Source organism: Mandrillus leucophaeus, unplaced genomic scaffold (assembly GCF_000951045.1).
Source record: "Mandrillus leucophaeus isolate KB7577 unplaced genomic scaffold, Mleu.le_1.0 Scaffold372, whole genome shotgun sequence".
NCBI classification, from domain to species: domain Eukaryota; kingdom Metazoa; phylum Chordata; class Mammalia; order Primates; family Cercopithecidae; genus Mandrillus; species Mandrillus leucophaeus.
Genome location: NW_012103943.1, coordinates 1,280,786 through 1,296,430, shown reverse-complemented (window position 1 = coordinate 1,296,430; position 15,645 = coordinate 1,280,786). Strand labels below are relative to the sequence as shown.

Here is a 15,645-nt window from a genome sequence, read left to right as displayed (position 1 = left end):
GCTGAGGCCTGTGTGAGGTCAGGGGCTGAGGCCTGTGTAAGGTCAGGAGCTGAGGCCTGTGTGAGGTCAGGGGCTGAGGTCTGTGTGAGGTCAGGGGCTGAGCATCTGGGGCATTCCAGGGCATTCCAAGTCTGAGTCTACAGTGTCTTTACCATCCCAAAGCCCAGCTGTTTAATTTGGCCGCTAGTGACCAAGTCGCTGATATGTTCACATAGGTTCTGGCCTGGGGTTTCTCAGCCACCTGGCAAGAAATGCAGCTATTGAGCAAGGCCCCTGCCTGCAGGACTCAGTGCTAAGAGTGGGGTCACCACCATCACCATGATGGCTTCTGCCACTCTTGTCCTCTTGTTCCCTAAAGAGGTCAAGGGCAATGCATGAGGAATTCAGCCTGGAGTCCATGTGGCCAGCATGGCCCAGCGCGTGCAGGGCCCACTTGCAGTATGATGCCAGGTGGAGGTGCACGGGGTGGTTGCAAGCACGCCCAGCTCCTTCTTGCCTGGGGCCTTGGCACCTGGGGCTCCTCTGCCTGGTATTCTCTGCCCCTGGGTTTTCCACGCCTGGCTCCTTTGCACCCTTCAGATCTTACTCCAAATGTCACCTCTCCAGAGACAATGCAGCTGCAGCGGACCCGGCTGCACTCACCACTCCATGGCCTGTTTATTTCCCTTACAGCTCTTAGCATGGCTTGAAAGCTTTGTGTTCATTTCTACCCCCCTGCACTAGGAGGGCAGTTCCTTAGACAGAGTATTCATCGGTCCTTGGCCCCTCTGTATCCCCAGGTTACAGGGGACAAGCCCACAACATAAACATTCACTCTCAAAACCCAGGTCACCCTTCATTTTTTTCCCCTTCCCCATGAGTCTTGATTTTCTTTGAGATTTCTTTAAAAAAGAAAACACAAGCCGGGCGTGGTGTCTGGAGGAGTCTGGAGCACGGCATATGAGAAGATGGGGGAGGCACTCACAGGACAGGGGTTAACCAGGGCGGAGACAGCTGGCCTGCCTGAAAAAAGGCTGGAGAATGCAGTGGCCTCAGTTCTGTGACCATTAAAAACCATGGAACTGGGGGGAAGGAAAATGGACTTGGGGACTGAAGAGATCTGAGGTCAGTCATTTCTCCCTTCTGTGGCCTTGGGCAAGTTGCTTTAATTTCTCTGGGCCTCAGTTTCCCCGCTTGTAAAACTGAATACATACTTCATAAGGGTGCTCTGAGGATGACAAAAAGGTTTGCGCAGCTTTGAGCTTGGTGTCTGGCACCTGGCGTGCTCTTCCCAGGTTAAAGGGAAAGCTGAGGAGAAGAGTCGAACCAGCAGGCGGGAGCAAGGGCTTTGGTCAGAGGGTCAGCACTGAGAAGGGGATCCGAGAGGCACCAGAACACCAGGGAGTCAGGGCCAGCAGCAGTTCTGACCCCTGGGATCCTTTTGGGAGCAGCGGGACCCAAAGATCAGGCTACGGGCTTGGTCGGGTACTGGGATCCAGCCCCTTAGCCAGTCCACTTTTTACTCTTGCTCATGGAAACAGCAAAGGCTGCTTCTAGTACACGGTCAGGACTCCATATGTTAATGGTGATCATTTAAAAAATACCTTGTTTTTGCTTTCTTCATGGCAAAACCTAAGTAGCTCAGGTATAGAAATCATGCAAAACACTAAAAAGAATAAAGAAGAAAACAGAAGTTACCCTCAACCCCAAAGATATAGAAAAAAAAATTTAGGCTTTGTATTCTATACATGTGTATACTGTTTATACTATTATACGTATTTGGTTACATGTTACACATATTACAAAGTTGTGGTTCCTGGCTTTTTTTTTTTTTCTTTTTTTGAGACGAAATCTCACTCTTGTCCCCCAGACTGGAGTGCAGTGGCACGATCTTGGCTCACTACAACCTCCGCCTCCTGGGGTCTAGCCATTCTCCTGCCTCAGCCTCCCAAGTAGCTGGGATTACAGGCACCCGCCACCATGACCAGCTAATTTTTTAATAATTTTAGTATAGACAGGGTTTTGCCATGTTGGCGAGGCTGGTCTCGAACTCCTGACCTCATGATCTGCCTGCCTTGGCCTCCCAAAGTGCTGGGATTACAGGTGTGAGCCACCGCGCCTGGCCTCTGGTTTTTTAACTTTAACATCATATCATGAACACTTATTTGTGTTATTACAAAGTTATTTTAAAGAATGTTTTAATGGCTGTGCAGCATTCTATTCTATCACTCCAAGTTTACTCCTACTTTTGGTTACCCCTCACGCCGCCCCACATTTAAAAATAATGCTTTGAGGCATATCCTCGAATCAGACTTTTTCCCTAGCTGAGATGATCTGCTTAGACTCTATTCACAGAAGTGGGTAGAGTTGAAGGGATATGACGATTTTCTAGACTCTAGGTCCATCTAGCCCTTCAGAAAGTTTACCAAATTATATGTCCCTCTGCGGCATCTTGTTCTAGCCAATCAGTTATTCCTGTGCAAACCTCTTGAGGGTCTGGATGTATGTTTGGGGTTTAGGGAAGTCTAGGACCTCAAGTTAAGAAATGCTGCATCATGTAAATAACAATAACAGGTAAGATTAAAATAAAACAATATAACCTAGAAGCCTCAACTCTTTTTAAAAAAATCTCCATGGGCCAGAAACAGAACGTACATTTCAAATGGTAAGTGGTGCTGAAGGGGTGCAGGCCTTGCACAAGAAGAAATGGCTGAGAATTCAATTCGTGCCTGGTGGAGTGACTACAATTGTCCAGAGAATGAGACAAAGGCAGGCGTCTTGCTTGTTGCTGGGGGGCCTGGATGTCACCCCATCCTCTTGTGATGATGGGAATTGAAGACCCTGCTGCTATTCTCTGGGTGGGATCCGCTGGGAACTTGAGGTAGAGGGAGAAGCACACGAACCCGTAGAACCAGTCAAAGGTTCAGAGGCTGAGCCAGTTTCCCCAGGCTCTGTGGCTAGATCTGGGTCTCCATCAGTATTATTGTGGGGAAGAATTCTAAGCTGCCTTTTAAAGTCCTGGAGATTCAAGTGGCCACAAATGCAAAACTAGCAGAGCTAAGGAAGAATGAACTCATAAGAAAGGAGAACTCAGAAGAAAGGAAAGGAGAGGTGAGAACAGAAAGAAGAGGAAGAAGAGTTCCATTTAAAAGGAGGCTGCAACCCATAAATCTGAAACTCACGCAGAGATCTAATGCCCAGGAAGACAACCACCAAAACTGATATTGGGATCAGAATTCAATCTGGAAACGGCAATTGCCTAAAACTCTGAAGAAGACTTCAAAATAAGGATGTATAGAATATTCAGAGAGCTCAAAGTACAATAAATTAAGAAATAACAAGAATCTAAACATGACAAGAAGACATTCTTTTGGGGAAAACATTGGGATAAAACATAAGCCAGGAAACATTCATTTAGAATTGGAAATTGATATTGAAAACCGCAATAAAGACACAGCACCGAAAGCAAAGAGTGTAAAAACTATTTGGAAAACAGCAGTAAAAAGACATGGAGGATGGGAGGAGGGACTCTGAGCCGGTCTTCTAAGAGTGGAGAGAGTGGAGGGAATGAAGACGAGTGCTGTTTGGAGAAATAATTAGTGGAGACTCTCTCAGCTCAAGCTGTCATAGCAAAATGTAATAGACTAAGTGGCTTAAATAACAGATATTTATTTTCTCACAGTTCAGGAGGCTGAGAAGTCCAAGATCAAGGTGCCAGCCAACTCAGTTCCTGGCGAGACCTCTCTTCCTGGCTTGCAGGCTCTGCCACCTTCTTGCTGTGTGCTCAAACGATCTTTCCTCAGGATGTGCATGCGGAGAGACAGAGATCTCTCTCTTCCTCCTCTTATTACACCACCAAACCCATCAGACCCGGCCCTTATGACTTTATTTGACCTCAATTAGCTCCCAGAAGTCCTATCTCCAAATACAGCCTCAATGGGGGTTAGGATTTCAGCATATGATTTTTGGGGGATACAATTTTGTAGACACAATTGAGTCCAGAGCAGGAACTTTCCAGAAAAGAAGATATGAGTCCATAGATCAAAAGAGCACTCAGAGGCTGGGCACAGTGGCCCCTGGCCACCTATAATCCTAGCACTTTGGGAGGCCGAGACAGGTGAATTACTTGAGCTCGGGAGTTCAAGACCAGCCTGGGCAACATGGCAAAACTCCATCTCTACAAAAAAAAAAAAAAAAGAGAAAAAGAGCACTTAGGATCCTGAAAAGAAGAACCCAAACCAAATCCATGTTGTAATGCAACTCAAAAATATCAAGGCTAAAAAGTAACTACAGAGTTGCTGGAGAAAAAAGACAGATTACTCATAGAAGAATAGCGATTGTTCTGATGGCTGACTTCTTATTGGCAAGAATGTGTTTGAAAAAGGTAGAAGTGATATTTGTAAACTTTTGAGGAATAATAATACAACCCTTGTTTTTAAATTAAACTTAATTAAAATTCAGAAAGGAGGGCAAAGCAAGACAATTTCAAACATATGGAAAATAAGCCCCTTACAGACCTGCATTAAATGAATTACTAAAGGGTGCACTTCAGCGGGAAGAGAAGTGAACACAGAGAGGAGGCATGGAAGGAACAGTGTCGACGAACATTAATATTGACAAAATATATTGGCAAATCGAAGCAAGCACTGACATCAGAAATCATTTTAATGTTAAAATGTTAACATTTCAATGTTAAAAAGGTAAAACTAAATTTCCAAATCAAAACTAAAATTCCAAATAAAAATAAAATGTGCATGCATGTGAGTATATGTGAGCTTGTGTGTGTGTGTGTGTACGCGCAGGCATGCGAGTATATGAGTGTTGTGTGTGCATGTGTGTATGTGTGTGCATGTGTGTATGTATGTGTACATGTATGCATGCGCATGTGTGTGCATGTGTGTGTATGTGTGTGTATGCGTGTATGAATGTGCATGTGTGTATGTGTGTGCATGTGCGTGTATGTGTGTGTGTATGTATGAATGTGCATGTGTGTATGTGTGTGCATGTGCGTGTGTGTGTGTATGTATGAATGTGCATGTGTGTGCATGTGCGTGTGTGTGTATGTGTGTATGAATGTGCATGTGTGTATATGTGTGTGTGTGTGTGTATCTGGTAAACTCTGCTACAGTGTTTTGCCAGTTATCAATCTATTGCCTCTGAGCTCCCAAATCCACTCGTCCCCGTCCTGTTTATGATACTGGAATTATCCTCCTTTGCCAGCTGGCATGACATTAAGCTTCACTGGCAGATGACACTGGAAGGGCACTGAAAAAAAAGGGCTCTTTCCAGCAAGTGCTTCTAGAGGCACCGCTGTGGCCGGCTTCCCGGGCATCCGATATGGGGTGTTCCCTGTGCACCATCCCACTGGTGGATTCATCGTCAGTGGGCTCTGCAGATGCAGATCCTCCCTTTTCTGTCATCTCTCCAGTGAAGCCTGGACCCGTCTGTGGGTGGCGGGTCACTTCCAGGTGTGTTACTTTTCTGGATGCTCTACCTGTGTCCCAGGGCTGGTGGCTGCTCTTTATGTCTGTGATTCAGATATTCTTTACAAGGTCTGACATCCAGCATTAATAAGGAACTTAAACAAATTTACACGATAAAAACCCAAACCCCCCCATTAAAATGTGGGCAAAGGACGTAAGCAGACACTTTTCAGAAGAAGACATACATGCGGCTAACAAGCACATGAAAAAAAGCTCGACATCACTGATCATTAGAGAAACGCAAATCAAAACCACAGTAAGACACCATCTCACACCAGTCAGAATTGCTATTATTAAAATATCAAAAAAAGAAAAAAAAAAAACAAGATGCTGGCGAGGTAGTAGAGAAAAAAGAACACATACACTGTTGGTGGGAGTGTCAATTACTTCAACCATTGCAGAAAGCAGCATGGGGATTCCTCAAAGAGCTAAAGGCAGAACTACCATTCAGCCTAGCAATCCCATTACTGGGCATACCCAGAGGAGCATAAGTCATTCTACCATAAAGATACATGCACACGCATGTTCATTGCAGCATTATTCAAATAGCAAAGACGTAGAATCAACCTAAATGCCCATCAATGATAGACTGAATGAAGAAAATGTGGAACATATATACCATGGAATACTATGCAGCCATAAAAAAGAACAAGATCATGCATTTTGTGGGAACATGGTTGGAGCTGGTGGCCACTATCCTTAGCAAACGAATGCAGGAACAGAAAACCAAATACTGCATGTTCTCACTTATAAGTGGGAGCGAAATAATGAGAACACATAGACACGAAGAAGGGAACAACAGACAATGGGGCCTCCTTGAGGGTGAAAGGTAGGAGGAGGGAGAGGATCAGAAAAAATAACTATTGGGTACTAGGTTTAGTACCCGGGTGACGAAATAATCTGTACCACAAACCCCTGTGACCCAAGTTTATCTATATAACAAACCTGCACATGTATCCCGAACCTAAAATAAAATTTAATTGAAAAACGAAGGAACACTACAAACGTTCTTTATAGATTTCTACCTTCTGTTAGCCAGTCTCTCCTTATTCCAATTCCCAGGCGTAATTAATTCTTCTTTATAATGTCTTCTTTTCAAACTATTACGTATCTCCTGTCTCCTGATTATACTCTGGCTAATATACAAGGCTTGGCTACGGCCAGGAGAAAGGTAAAAATGTCAATTCACTGTTGACATTGTTTAAAAAAAAAAGTTAATTGTATAATTAAACAATGGAAAAATTACCCCAAAAAATAGAAACATAATTTCTTGCCTCTCACTTAACAGAAGGAATGAAAAAAGATAGAAGGTTTTATTAAAAGAACAGAACACAGAGAAAAGTTGATGTTTTAAAAAGTTGTTAAAAATGAAAGAATCATACGTCTTGAATTTATTTAATTTTATAGTGTGAAATATGCAAACCAATAGTGTAAATTGTTTATTAATGCACAAGTTAGTAAATGTGCATCTTGGGACACACACCTCAAAATCGATAAACTCCCAGTTCTGGAGTGGGAGACTCCAGTAGTGAGTAATGACTCACTAGTGACTACTAGCAGTGACTGGCCCTGGAAAGCAGGAAAGGGTACAGGGTTAGATGTGCTTCATTGGGGGTCATAATTGAATCTATAATGTTTTACTTTAAAAAAGTATGAAGCAAATATGACAAAATGTTAAGATCTGATTAAGCTGGGTGGTAGGATGAGCTTATTATATTAATGTCTGACATGGCTACATATGAAATATTACATAATTAAAACATGATACAAGAAGTCTATTAAGGACACATATAGAGAAGGGAGAAGACATGCAAGATACAAATAGGAAACTTGATAATTCTTGATTGGAATTGGAAGAAACTTGCAACTTCATTATGCTGAGACTTTCTCCTTTGATGGGAAAATAATTCATATTAGGATTCCCATTAGAGTTTTGGGAGTGGGGTAAGGGTCGAGAGGAGAGAGCCCCAGATACTTTTTACCCCTTGATCTATAATGCAGCATCCTTTGTATGATTTGAAAGCCCTTTTACTTGATTTTTTTTTTTTTTTTTTTTTGAGACAGAGTCTCTCTCTGTTGCCCAGGCTGGAGTGCACTGGCATGATGTTAGCTTACTGCAACCTCTGCCTCCCGGGTTCGAGCGATTCTCATGCCTCAGCCTCCTGAGTAGCTGGGATTACAGGCACGTGCCACCATGCCCCGCTAGTTACTTGATTCTAATCTTTCACCCAGTCTCATTCCCTACCATTTCTCCCACACATCTACACTGCAATAATAATATACACCTTATTTCTGAACTACCATGCGCTTTCATGATTCTGTGCCTTGGCTTAGAATGCTATCCCATCTACTTTCAATGCCATTTTCTCTTCCCTTCCTGGTGAGCTTATCTTTCTCATGGCTCCTTCTCCACTTGAGCCCTTCCCTAGCCCCTTAAGTGGAGTTAACTGCCTTGTACTTTGCATCCTCACAGTACTCTGTACATGCTCACCCCATGGAAGCATGTAGATACAGTGCATGCCTGTGATCCTCACTACATCTGAGCTCCTTGAAGAGAGGCTGTGCTGAAGTTACACAGCTCAAGTTATTCATCAGGTGCAGATTACATGTAAATGCTTAAGCAATCGTTCTCTGCTCTATGGATGAGGAAATCGAGCCTCAGACACCTTAAGCACCTTGCTAAGGTCACACAGCTGGAAAACATTAAAGCCAAGGTAAAAACCTGCGTTTGTTTGATTCCAAAGTCATGCTACCCTGTGCTGCCTCTGGGTCTTCCTCACTGCGAGGTCCCCAGGATTTGTTCCATCGCCAAGTGCATCGTAGGCCCTCATAAGTATTTGAAGAATGGGTGAAAGCAGAGATGAATGCACAGGGGAGCGAGCAAGCCCAGGAACCACTGCCGGCAGAAAGCACGTTATCTGGAATGTCTATCAGAAACAGCAGGTTTGTAACGTGTGGGTGGAGAGCAGATAATATCAGTTCGAACACTATTTCTACTTTCATTCCAATATGTTTACCAAAAAGGGCATCTGGGCTGGAAAACTGTGCACCCCCACATTTCATTGCTGATTAAAATGATTTAAAGAGTACTATGAGTGACTTCAAATAAAGAGGCAGGACAAATGCCAGAAACAGCAGAAAATGGAATGAAGACACGGAGGTAAGATAAATAGGATCCGAAATATCTGGGTCTTATGAATGAGAAATCAAAGAATAGAGCTGCTCACTTTAGTTTTGTGTGGCCAACACATTATAATAAGGCAAATAATCCAACATTCGTGCATGGATTCTTAATGAAATGTATGTGATATTCCAAGAGGTTCTTCCATCTGGAGATCTCAAAGTACTTAGCAGATTTTTTTTTTTGTCTAATTGGAAAAGGGAGAGATTCTTTCACCTCTCGTTGAACTGATGCTAATTAATAGGATAAAATTAAAACAACCTGGAGCTGCCAGGTTCGCCTGGGAGGCCAAGAGGATGCAGGAGTCAGTGATGGGGGCTGGGGCTAACATTAAGACAGGTGAGAAGTGTTTGTTGTCTCTAAAGTGAGGCACGAGCCATTTATTCATGTGATGCCCTCATTTGTTCAGCATCACGGAGCACAAAGGTCTCAACCTTGGGCAGTGGTGAGGCCAGAGTGTGAGCACTGGTTCTGATACCTTCTTATCCACCGCCAGATATGGAAATGACCTCCCTACTTTGAGTCATTTCCTCATCTGTAAACTTGGGATGCCAAAAACATTAAATCCGATGCTATTAGTCCTCATTTTATAGATAAGAAAAATTAATCTCAGCAAAGTTAAGTGATCTGCCTAAGGTAACAAGAAGTGATGGTGCGGCCAGGTGAGGTGGCTCATGCCTGGATTCCCAGCACTTTGGGACGCCGAAGCAGGTGGATCACGAGGTCAAGAGATTGAGATCATCCTGGCCAACATGGTGAAACCCCATCTCTACTAAAAATACAAAAATTAGCCAGGCGTGGTGGCGGGCGCCTGTAATCCCAGCTACTCAGGAGGCTAAGGCAGGAGAATCGCTTGATCCCGGGAGGCGGAGGTTGCAGTGAGCCGAGATCGCACCACTGCACTCCAGCATGGTGACAGAGTGAGACTCCATCTCAAAAAAAAAAAAAAAAAAAAAAAAAGGAAAAGAGAGAGAGATAGTGCTGGAATCCACATCTGGGCCTCCCTGACTCTAAATCCTGCATGGTTCTCCAACTCCTCAATTCCATCTGCCTGCCTCATTTCTCTCTATCTTCTCATAACCCAGATGTCAGAGAGGAGATGCTGTGAGTTAGGTGGAAGGAGATGGCTATGGCAATGCAGCTTGTTATCTAGCAAACAAACCAGGGATAACCTATTTGCATATTTAAAAAAATGATGAACATGCCAACAATAAACGGTTTTGGCTCGAAGGTGACACGCTCAGCTCTTACACTTAGAATTACCCCTTGGGGTACTAATACATGCCATGTACAAAAATCCTTAGGTCAACACTGAAATTATTGTTGCGGGTTAATCATGAGTAATTTAGAGGATAATTTCCCAAACTCCACTTACTTTTTTTAAAGGAACATATTCCCATGTTATTAAGTGCTTTCCAGCAAGATGTGATAACTATGAGGACTAAAGACGCTTGATGCAGACTGGGTGGGGGAGATTCGAGCAACAAGAAAGACTCAAAGCCCTAGATCCCCCCACACCACTCTTGCTAGAATACACACCTCTTCCCTTGCAGAATACACACGTTAGCCACTAGGTGGCGGAGTTGTAAAGCCAAAGACCCAACTACAGACCAACAGAGGCACAAGAATCTCCCTGGTTAGACCCAGAGACTGCAGCCACGCTCGCTTTCTGATGAATTTAAAGTTTGGAGGCAAAAGAGACTTTTCCCTTTAAAATCATTTCCCCATATTACAACTAGTGCTTCATCCTTCAGTAAAAGTCTGGCATTTTCACTGTCTACCCTTCCACCTGTCCACCCATCCGTCCATCTGTCCATCCATCCACTCATCCACCAAATATTTGTATATTTGTGAACATATATATACACATATATGTATATATATGTGTACATACACATACGAATGTATATGTATATATACACACAAGTGTATATGTGTATATGTATATATGTGTATATGTGTATATATGTGTATATGTGTACATATACATATACATTTGTATGTGGATATATACATATACATTTGTGTGTATACATACACATATACATTTGTATATATATGTGTATATATACACATATACATACACAAATATATATATACACACACACAAACGTATATATACAAATATAGGTACTGAGCACTATGCTTGGCATTAGGGATACAGCAGTGAACTGACCCAAACTTCTCTCTCCTGGAAGAGCTTACATCCTAATGGGGGGAGAAGGACATTAAACTGTAATCAGGCACCTAAACAGACAATTGAAACCTGGGAGACAGGTTGTGAGAGACGGCATCAAGGCCCTTGAGAGTGTGTCACATTCACACCTGATGTTTCTTGTGAATGTATTAACTAGGTGAGGTGGGATGGGGAATTTAGGCATCTAAACTGAAAATATACAAAGGCCCCAAAGATGAAAGGGGCCTGGTGAGCTCAAAGTAGGCCTGCAGGTTGGGAGAGAGCAGTGGGAGAGGAGGCTAGAAACCCAGGCAGGGACTGGGTCATGTGAGGTCTTACAGGGCACAGAATGGAGTTTGAGTTTGATTTTATGTTCAGTGGAAAACCTGGGGGTCTCCATCAGCTGATCCTGCCTCTGCCCCAGCCTCATCTCCTGCATGAATTCCACACTGTGATCTAAGGACCTCATCCTTTACAAGTTCTTCCTGCTCCCCAGAGGGGTGGGTAGGACACATCTCCAAACCTTGCACTGAGATGGGGCTATTGGTCACTGACAGTATCTTGCTCACAAGGGTAGGAGGACCCTTGGAGTTTTTGGAAGCACAGCAGAGAAAAACCTCAGGCCCTGGAATCAACTTCAGCCTTCGGATGACGGGAAGGTGAGGAGACCAGCGCAACCCTCAGCAGCGAGCTTATGAAAAAGGAGGCGTAATACTCCTTTCCCCTCGACACTTGCAGAACCCACTCTTTCCCCCCAAATGCTATGCACAATGATTTTCTTCTATTCAACAGTCATGTTTTGAGCACCTGTATTATGTATGTCCAAGGTCAATGATGTGTTTAAGAAGCCCCAGTTAAGAAACTCTGAGGACTGTGCCTGGGTGAGGGGGCAGACAGGTACCAGTGCTGTGAGTTAAGAATTGTAACCAGGGTTTGTGGAAAGGGCTATGAGAAGCCACGGAAATGTGACCGTACTTAGTCTAAAGGAGGTGGTTCCCCAAGAAAGTGATTTTTCAGCTGGGTCTTAAGGAATGAATAGTTGTTATCTGGGGAGACAAGATTCTCAGTTAATGACATGCCTGAGAAACAGCCAGCAGCTGGTTGGTGGAGAGAGAAACAGACTGGATCTTGGAGGGCCAGGCTTACTGTGGATTTCATATTGTAGAAGGCGAGGAGCCCTGGAAAGAGAAAATGTGTTCATTGTTTTCCGAAGGTTGATACAATTCTGCCATGAGTCCAAAGTAGCGGATACTAAGAATCTAAAGTACTTGGCTACTGTATAGCACTTAAAATAATCCAACTAGAGCTACATAAAACATAAAAAGCAAACAGTACAAGGAAGTATACAGCATACCATTCATTTGAAGTTTAAACACACACAAGAGAGTACAACATGTTGTTTATAGCTGCATGCATTTGTTTGTTTGTTTGCTTGCTTCTTTGTTTTGAGATAGGGTCTCGCTCTGTCACCCAGGCTGCAGTGCAGTGGCATGACAATCTCAGCTCACTGCAACCTCCGCCTCCCGGGTCCAAGCCATTCTCATGCCTCAGCCTCCCGAGTAGCTGGAATTGCAGGCGTGCACCATCACACCCAGCTAATTTTTGTATTTTTAGTAGAGAATGGGGTTTCTCCATGTTGGCCAGGTTGGCCTCGAACTCCAGACCTCACGTGATCTGCCTGCCTCAGCCTCCCAAAGTGCTGGAATTACAGGTGTGAGCCACCATGCCTGGCAGCATGTGTATATTTTAAAAGGACAGAATCAAGCCTGGGAATGAAACGCACCAGTTTCTGGATGGGGTTCTCTTTTGGGGAAGGAGGGTAGGCATGAAATCAGGGAGGATGCACAAGATGGCTCAGTAAAGTGCTGTTGTTTTTAACATAAACAGTAAAAAACTCTGAAGCAAACATGCGTGTTAAGATGTGTTCAAACCAGGTGGTAAGTGCATGGGTGTACATTATCTGATTTTTTTGTAATTTTCTCTCTGTTAAAAAATTTATGATAAAAATACTTTTTTAAAAAATAAGAATCATAAGTACAATATTTTCTCTCCTAAATCACCATTCCCCATTGAGTGCACATTTTTTAGTATTCATGTGTTTAACAGTGCATACATTTAATAGAGACCCCATCCAAAAATGCTCTCCATAAAGAGTGCTGGAACAATTAATTTGACAGTTTTAGAAGTAGTTTAAAGATGCCCAAGATAAAGGTTTTTCCCAAGCTCTGGTATTTGCTCCCCACTTTTTCCTTTGGTTACAGACGTTGTCATGGTAACAGACAGGGTCCTCAAAGCTCAGAGTCACACTTTGTGATGTGAATCTGGAACTGAAACTGTTTTCTTTCAAAGATGGATGGAAAAAGAGGAAGATTTCACAGAAATAAAAGCCTCGATGTAAGTCGTGAAAATAATTACTATAGTTATGATGGCTGCCACCTGCTGCACACTCGCTGTATGTCAGGATGTACAGTAGCTCACTAAATCTTTCCATTAGCCACAGCTATTCCCATTTTATACAGGAGAAACTGAGGCCCATAGAGGCTAAGGGATCTGTCCAAGGTCACATTGGAGGTAAGTGGTGGAGGCAAGACTTGAGCAGACTGCACCTGACTCCAGAGTAGCGACGTCCTGCACCTCTTCCTTGGCTTGCAAGACCTCTGTTATTAGAATAAGCGCCTCTGGGGGATGTGTGCCCATGACCATGTCTGACAGTGTGATGGGCACACCAGGAGTCCAGTCAGATTCAACAGTTCAGCTTTGCTCAGGAGAAGGTCTTGTATGACCTGACTCAAACACCTGAGACAAAGATGCAAACTGAATTTGGTTCTGAAATTTCCAGAGAAGCAAGAAATTCATCCTTAAAATTCAAATGTAAAATTTGGCAGCAAATTCAATTTTTTAAAAAATAAACTTCGTAAGCCAAAGAAAACATATCTGGAGGCTGCATCAGCTGCCCATTTGCAACCTCAGATATTGGTGATCTGCATTCGGAGGAATGAGCTCCCTCAGAAGAATTTTAAGCAGAAAAATCCACTATCTGTTAACTGTCAACCTCCCCAAAAAAATCACTGGAAAAAAAACCTGTTGATCAAGCAAAGTTAAGTTTGTTGGACTTACTGCAGTCAGGAAGAACACCATGGTGGCAGAATCTTGGTAGAATCTCAAAATGGGGAAAGGAAGGGAGGATATTTATAGTGCTAGGGTCTAAGTCGAGCGTTTTTCGTGTCTCACAAAGCAGAGCCTTGGGTGAAGCTGAGTAAAGTTGATTACCCAAAAGCTTTGACTTGTAGGCATAGCGAGGGCCATAAAGTGAGCTTTGCTGAAGGAGCTGCTGGGCTTGATAAGTCAGCTATTTTAGTGACTTTCCAGTCTTATCTTCTACAAGCAGGTGTCTATTTCTTTGTTTCTTTTTTCTTCTTTTTATTGTGGTCAAAATATACATAATACAGAATTTACCATTTTCATCATTCTTAAGTGTACGGTTCAGTGGCATTAAGCACATTCACATTGTTGTACAACCATAACCACCACCCAGTTCCAGAACTTATCTTCCCAAACTGAAACTGTCCCCATTAAGCAACAATGCCCCATTTCTCCCTCCACTAGCCCCTGGCAACAACCATTCTCCTTTCTGCCTCTATGAATGCATGCTAGGTTAGCTGATATCAGTGGACAAACATAATCCTCTCTCTCCATGGCAAGCAGTTCTGGGGCTGGGTTTCTTTTCTTGACGCCATGTGTTTTTTTTGTTTTGTTTTGTTTTGTTTTTTTTGAGACAGAGTCTCGCCCTGTCGCCCAGGCTGGAGTGCAGTGGCGTGATCTCGGCTCACTGCAACCTCCACCTCCCGGATTCACACCATTCTCCTGCCTCAGCCTCTGAGTAGCTGGGACCACAGGCGCCGCCACCTCGCCCGGCTAATTTTTGTATTTTTAGTAGAGACAGGGTTTCACCATGTTAGCCAGGATGGTCTCGATCTCCTGACCTCGTGATCCACCCGCCTCAGCCTCCCAAAGTGCTGAGATTACAGGCTTGTGCCAGACGCCATGTTAAACAATGTGTTGACTTCCGTTTTAGATCAGACCATGTTTCCGGAAGGTTCCGCTGGCTGCAGTGTGTGGATGCTGCTCTCTGGAACAGTTCTCCCAACGCAAGCCATTTTTAAAGGGTCCGGTGATCCCCTTCCCATCCACAGTTCAAGCAAAACTGTGTCATTTCTACATACCTAAAGGCCATCAAAAATCAATAGTAGGAACTGGAGTGTGGCTTACTTTGCTAGAAGGCCTACAAACAGGTGCCAGGTCATTAGGACCTTTGGAAACAGGCTGCTTGACATCACTCCCAGGCCCCGAAAGAAACTGACAGCCACAATTGGGTGAGCAACAATGCAAAACTGCCACACAGAAGCTCTTTTAGATGGTTTCTATTGGAAACTCAGGTTTCCTTGGCCTACAGCCTTTTCTAGTCATTTGCAGTCATTCTGCGTTTTCTGGAGCACATCTGGGGCCTGAAAGCAGAAAATTTTTGGCTAAGAAACATCTTCAAATTTTAATGTCTGATTGAAATCATCTCTGAAGTGAATGGGTTTAACCTTTATTTTTACCAAGACTCATGTATGGGTCTGGTAGACACAACCTTTTTTCCTGTCTGGAAGCACCTACTGAATTTCTGTCACAACAAATATTTCTCTGGCTCTTGTTTTCTACACATCACTAGTGCCCGCCTAACATGCAAAGGTGAGTCTGCCAGTGGGTAGCCTACAATTTAGCTGGGCAGACAGGACAAGCACTCCAGCAATAAAAGGCCATGCAATATGGGTGATAAGTTA

General features: G+C 43.6%; 1 pseudogene; it reads left to right on the top strand.

The window, feature by feature from the left end:
- Positions 1 to 14,982, top strand: part of LOC105546876 — a 37,865-nt pseudogene extending 22,883 nt beyond the window's left edge.
- The last annotated feature ends 663 nt before the right edge of the window (positions 14,983 to 15,645 follow it).